General features: G+C 47.8%; 1 pseudogene; it reads right to left on the minus strand.

The window, feature by feature from the left end:
• Positions 1-2,931: 2,931 nt before the first annotated feature.
• LOC136483615 (uncharacterized) lies at positions 2,932-6,997 on the minus strand (annotated as a pseudogene).
• Between the last annotated feature and the right edge of the window lie 207 nt (positions 6,998-7,204).

Consider the following 7,204-nt stretch of genomic DNA (forward strand, 5'->3'; position numbering starts at 1 on the left):
TTATAAACACCTAAAGCTAATTCTACTATTAAGAAGGCCCCACAGTAAGAACAAAGAAACCCTCTCTGGGTTTGGACAGAAACAGACACAGAGATTTAAGCAAGTATAACTCAAGATCTACTTAACCACAAATCATGATATTTAGCTTTTTGAAAATTTTAATAAAAGTACTACAACTCATGTATTATCATAAAGTCATGATTCATAACTTAACTGAGCCAATTAATTCAAACATGCAGACCTATTCAGAATAGGGGTAAGGCAATACAGGTAATTTGTTATTTTTATAGATCTTAAACTATCAAGCCTAAAATACTGAAATTTTTACCAGATATCACTAATCACATCAGTAACACTCCATAAAAATTTCACATTTATTTGAGTAAAATAACTACAGTTATAAAAAAGACAAGACATGATTAGCATTAAGAATCTAACTGACTAAATCTATTTTTACAGCAAACTATTTAAACTTAAACATGTAATATTATAGATCTAGTACATATAGAATTTCACAAGGATTCCAAAAAGTCTTCATTTACTATTTTACGATTTTTCTACAAATTACTACGAATTTTCAAAGTGGAGCATTCAAATCTGTAAAAACCAGAGAAAAGGGATTGAAATCTTGCATCGGGGTCCCTGCGGAAAACACAAATTAAACATGAACAAATGGATCCTTTTTGGCACTGTTCAACTGAGTCATTGTTTCTTCAGTTAACCCCCTGGAAAAGCTTCTATTTGCGCATGCAATCCTTCTTCTCCTTCACCGAACCGAGCAGAGGAGGCCATCGGGGAGGACCAGCCGGTGGCCGATTTGGCAGGCTGGAGGGGGGCGTCGGCGGCCACAGAGGGGCAGTGCTGGGGCTTGGCCGTGGACAGCCATGGCCGCGCCTGGCCCTGGCCGGCCAAGCTGCAGGCAGCAGCGACGCAGCAGCCGAGCCGCGCCAGGACGGCAAGCAGGATGGCAAGCAGGGCAGTGGCAGCTTTGGCGACGGCAAGCAGGGCGGCGAATCCGGCCGAAGAAGAGACGGCAGCGGAGGATCAGCGTGGCGTGCCTAGGCACTACAGCAGAGGAGGAGAGGGAGCAACGCTATAGCAGCAGCGGCAGCTCAAGCTTCGCTCGGCGTCAATGGCAGTCATGGCCATAGCGAGAGGCAGGGAGCGAGAGGGGCAATGGAGAGGCGAGAGAGGAGGCAAGGGCCGCTCGGGCGCTCGGTTTGAGGGGCAGGGGCACTCGGCGGCGTGTGGCACAGAGCTTGGACGCGCGTCAGCCATAGCGGGGCGCGCTCCGGTGCATGGCTGCCACGACGTCATTTCGTCGAACACGTGGCGCGCGTCGCGGTGCTCGACTTGGAGGCCGTGATAGGGATGCTTGCGTGCTAAACTGGGCTATGAACCTTGAATAAAAATTGTTCCACTTCTAACGATCTACAAACTTTATTAAAGGATCATAGCCATTGGGGCAATAGATTAGTGGTTAATGACACTCCAAGATGGCAGTGTCAGTGCATTAACGACGATTAACAACCTCTAGAAATTGATGGGCAAAATGAAGTCAACTGAGTGTCATCTTCATACATGCTCATCTCCATCATGTATACTCCAACTTTTATTTTGGGACCTGCTCACTTTGCTTAACAAAATCACGAGAACGCAAGATGCCAATGGCGACGACGATGAATTCCAGACTTAGAAAAATTCGAAGTCTGAAAACAGCCGCTGATTCAATTTTTGAGCCTCTGTTTGACTTAGTTCCAAGTTGATCTGGCTCTTGTTCCAAAAACAAAGTTTGTTCTACATGATATGGACTACAACTTTCATTTAAGGTCCAACCTCAAAACTGGTATAGAGCCTGCTGTTCTACTTTGACCAAAGTAGGATCACGATGAAGCTTAAATTATCCTTTTTGATCCATTGGAGCATTTTCTTGGCATTTGCCCAACATGAACCTTTCATGACTTTTGTTGTAGAGTTCATCTAGAGTCATTTTGGCAAGGTTGCAAGGTTTAGTTGACATCTCATGTTCTCATTCACTTAATAGTGCAATTCAAGCACTTAGTAAAATCATTCCAACAAGGATATAACTTATCATTTCATGTGACTTTTTGATTCTAAACTTCATAAAACTTTTCCATGGATCAATATAGATGGATATTGATGTGAGACACATGAAACAAGTACATCCAGCATTACTCAAGCATACTTTTTAGAAAAGGCAACATGTAAGCAATAGTGCATGGTTCAAGTTTAAGTGGTGGCTCATTTTCATATGTTTGACCTAACATCTCCATCACCACTTAACATGTCAAGGTTGAGCTTAAACCTATTGCTTAACTAGTGACAGACACCTGGGGTGTTACAGCAACAATCCTACTGTTTCTACTTAGCTTTCGCAATTACATGTGTAGATTCTACTCCAACTCTCCAAGCACCAAAATTTCAGATAATGGATGATTATATGAACTCACTCTATATAATTTTTTAAAATCTTTTGTGTTGTGAGATATATGCTGTACAATAAAATAAAATTATATTTGGCTGTTGCCTGTGTATCAACTTCTATGTTTAACAGTTACAAACTGCCATAGACCCAAGGTTCAGAGAAATGAGCTATGAACTAAAAAGCAGATCTCAGATCGAAATACAACAGAGAAGAATATCTAGCTTTGAGGGAAAAAGAACTTTTAATCTTCTAACTTTGTATGTGCCAGCAGTTTTCCAATTAGTAAGTCAGGCGTCAAATGGCACATGGTCACATGGATGGATAGTTCCTCAGCAAAGTAGCAAAAATGCTAATTTTATATGCAAACCCCATTTTGTGTAGTAGGCCTTGTAAGACTTAAAAGTTGTCTGGTAGACCAGCAGGTCGTGAGACAAGGTATTCTCAGAAAATCCAAAGAGTAGCCAAGACCATAAAAGAAAGACAGATTTACCATTGATTACTAGTTCATTCATTCCAAGGCAAAGTATTGGAGCCTAATTGGATTAAAGTGCAACAGCTTTTTCAGAACTAGATCCTTCAACACATTAATTAAACAACTGAGACCAAATTCACAAAGGAGACTAATTTCACCAGAAAGCCTAGCGCATTCTATTACTGAACTACCATCTGGTGTAAAGACCAATATATTCCTACATTGTTTCAAGTTATACTTCACTCAGCGGCCTTCCCTTCCTAAGCTGCCTCTAGCGCCCGAATCTCTTCCTTCAGAGTATTAATCTTTTTCTTCAACTCAGCCATTCCGGCTTGTCGAATTGCAGATGCTTTTTGTATCATTTCCATCGTACCAACTGCCCTTCTTGGTAGGGTATTTGCATCTTTCTCCCAAGCATCTTTCATCCGATGAAACCGACTAAGATAGTACAGTGTTTTAGTACAAACTTCCTGGCTAACCAGTTTAGTATTTCCATCTAACAGCCTGCTAGAGAATCTCTCACTGTTTCCTGCAAAAGAAAAGGAGGCAGAGACAAAGTTTTAATTTGGGATTTGATTTTCATTTCAGCTAATTTGGAGTGTGTGGCTGCTGCATCAGCAAATTCTTATACCTGATTTATTTATACTGGTTCCTGCTGAGTGTTCCATAGGATGTTCTGATTCTTGGTCTGCCACTAAGATAACTTCATTTCCTTTCTCACTGAAATTCAGAGAACCACCATTTTCATTGGGCACCTTGTCGATATTGCCAATATCCCCTGTGACAATGCATGTATCCATTTCTTCGCTTGGTCCTTGTAAGAGACCATCATTGGTTTGAACAGTAGCAGGATGAGTTAATACATCTGGCTGCCGCCTTGGAGTTGTGTCATCTTGAACACTTGCAAGCTGATGATCATAACTGTTTTGCACCATGCCTTCTTTCATCACACCATTGTCCTGCTCATCATTTGTTTCCCTGACCATCTGCTTTTCTTCATTGCACTCCTGTAAGATGGTCCCCATTGGTTCCATCTCAGGAGATTTCAAACGCATGGTACCTAGTACATCTTCCTTGATCGTTGCTTCAACAAACATCCCAGCTTTCTTGCTTGTTTCTTCATCAAGCTCATCATCACTGATTTCAACGATATCACCGAAATTGCCTTGTTTGGTCACTTTCTTCAAAACTTGGTTGTCTTGCTCGTCGTTTCTTGCATCAACCAGCTTGGTATCTTCATTTCGCTCTCCTATAAGGGGCATTTTTGCCCCCGACACATGAGATTCCAGATGCATTGCACTCACCTCATGTCCATTGCAACAACAACAACAGCAACAAAGCCTTTAAGTCCCAAACAAATTGGGGTAGGCTAGAGTTGAAATCCAGCAGAAGCAATCAAGGTTCAGGCACGTGAATAGCTGTTTTTCAAGCACTCCTATCTAATGCTAAGTCTTTGGGTATATTCCATCCTTTCAAGTCTCCTTTTATTGCCTCTACCCAAGTCAACTTCGGTCTTCCTTTGCCTCTCTTCACATTACTATCCTGGCTTAGGATTCCACTACGCACCGGTGCCTCTGGAGGTCTCCGTTGGACATGTCCAAACCATCTCAACCGGTGTTGGACAAGCTTTTCTTCAATTGGTGCTACCCCTAATCTATCACGTATATCATCGTTCCGAATTTGATCCCTTCTTGTATGACCGCAAATCCAACGCAACATATGCATTTCCGCGACACTTATCTGTTGAACATATCGTCTTTTCGTAGACCAACATTCTGCACCATACAACATAGCAGATCTAATCGCCGTCCTATAAAACTTACCTTTTAGCTTCTGTGGTACCTCATGTCCCTTGCTGCTTGATTTATCACACTCGTCATCATCACTGATCACCAAGAAGTCTTCATGTGTTGAAAGCATATCAATTCAGTCCCAGCTCCAATGGCTTCACTTCTTCCAGTACTCATGGCACCCTGGACAACATTAAGAAGCACAACATCACAATGCTCTGTTCTGCTACTATTTTCCCCATTGGCAGTATTAAGATCTTCATCTTTACTTTGTTAGAGACATTTGGCCTGTGGCCTTTCCGTAACAAACCCACAAGACGATTCATCAACTATAATAGCTGAGCTCGCAACAGCATCAGGAAAAGCTTGCTCAATAACTTTGTGTAAAACTGCCTTATTTGGGCCAACACTTGGAGATTTTGGTATAAAAATCTTCACACTTTCGGCAGTCCTCTCCTGCTCACCACCCTTCACCAAAGATTCTGTGTTGGGCTGCTTAGGCTTAGTAATGTAATTGAGCCTTTCAGAAAGAGAAATGTGATCTAGTGGATCGTCGGCTGCATCTGGCGCTGGCTGAGGCATCCCGGTGGCGGACATAGCTCTAAATCTTAGGTGCGGTGGACACGCACAGAGAACAAGCCCTGGTGTTGCTGCAGCTCGTCTTATTTTTGCATGGCTTCCTGAGGACTGGGAAGGGTAAATGTTAATTCCCGCTGGTATATTGGGCGGGCGGCCCTGGGTAGCAGTGGCCACACTCAGACACAGCTTCTTGCCAGAATTTCCAGCAAGAACCCCTTCCATTTTCCTTTTCACTGGACTAACAAAATCATGGCCTTCTTTCATCTTTGCAGCATTAGCAATGGCACTACTGCATGCTGATGAGTAAGGCTTCCACCACTTTGCATACTGAACCGTCACACCGGGCTTGTGATTTGGAAAGATAAATGCAGAACTTTCGGCATCTATGTTGTATGTCTCCCATGCTTTCTCCCAACCTGAGCTTGCACAGGGAACCGTCCCAGGGATGTCCTGATCGAAGCCGAGCTGCCTTGCAACATGGTGAAGACTATACTGCTGAATGCAGTTCATGGCCACGAGCTCACAAGCGTGCAAACACCGCGCCAAGGACAAGAGCGCTTCACTTGTTGCTATATCCTGAACGCGGACCGGAAAACCACCCATCTCTGGCTGTAGACCAAACAAACTGCGATTTCCATAGGGCCTCCACTTAAACTCCTTTGGTGACATGAACACTGCGTGGACGTCCTTGGAGCTCAGCCTTTTCCCAACTTTATGCCATCGGGCAGCCCGTGGCATGTCATGATCACCTGGAGCAGAGGAGGCCGCTGGTTCAGGGCTTAGCTGGGTGAAATGCTCCCAGACCCAGAGCTGGAGGATGTGCATTGGTGCCGACACGACGAAGGACTCGTTTTTCTTGCCGGGGGTTATGCGGCGTTTGAGCGCGGAGAGATCGTGGTAGATGGTGGCGAGCGCGGCAGGGGCGAGCGCCACGCTCTCGCCGCGCGCCAGACGGGCCGCGAGCGGAAGCACCTCCCGGCGGACGACGTCGAACGGCGGGCCCGGGAGAACGAAGAGGGACAGCCACATGGAGAGGAAGGCGCCGTGCTCGACCAGCTCACGCGCCTCGCCGTCGCCGTCGGCGCCACCGGCCGCGGACGGCGGCGCCTCCGCCTCCGGCGCGCGCTCGACGAAGCGCTTCACCCACGCGCTGTAGCCGGCTTTCTTCTTCTTGCTCCGGTGCAGCACCGCCCGGACGGCCTCGATCGCGGCCACATCCTTCTCCAGACTGTCCGACACGGGCGCGCGCACGGGGCCGCCGAGGAGCGGCAGGCCGGCGAGCGCGGCGACGTCCTCGAGGGTGAGCGTGGCCTCGCCCCAGGGGAAGACGAAGGTGCCGGACCAGAAGGCGGCGAGCTGCAGCAGCGCGCGCTCGTGGTGACGGCGGCGCACCCAGCAGGAGCTGGCGAGGATGCCGTCCAGGATCCCGACCTCCCGCCACAGCGGCTCGTGGCGCCGGCGGAGCTTGGCCACCCACTCCGGCCACCGCCGGGGCACGCCCGCCCAGCCCCTGAACTCCACCTCGATCCCGTGCGGGCGAGCGGGGACGGGGCCGGGATCGCCGGGCGGAGGAGGGGGAGGGGCGCCGTCCCCCGCGCGGGGGCGCAGGAAGAGGGCCGGCCGGACGTAGGGATTGGAGGAGGCGTCAGCAGCGTCGGAGACGACCGGGACGGTGGATTGCTCGACCAGAGGATGCTCGCCGGCGGCCATCGCGGTGGTCGGCGCTGGGGTTTTCGGTGTGTGGGCAGCGAGGGAGGCGCGAAGAAGGCCAGGGGAGAGGACGAAAGGGCAGTCGCTTTGGGCCTGGTGCCCTGGTGGGTTGGGGTGCCCACGATGGAAGTGGTAGACGGTTGCTCTTCTGTGCGACACACCAAAAGACGCCCTGTTCGCTTGAATTTCAGCGGCGCTTTTCAGCGA

Source organism: Miscanthus floridulus, chromosome 1 (genome assembly GCF_019320115.1).
Source record: "Miscanthus floridulus cultivar M001 chromosome 1, ASM1932011v1, whole genome shotgun sequence".
NCBI lineage: Eukaryota > Viridiplantae > Streptophyta > Magnoliopsida > Poales > Poaceae > Miscanthus > Miscanthus floridulus.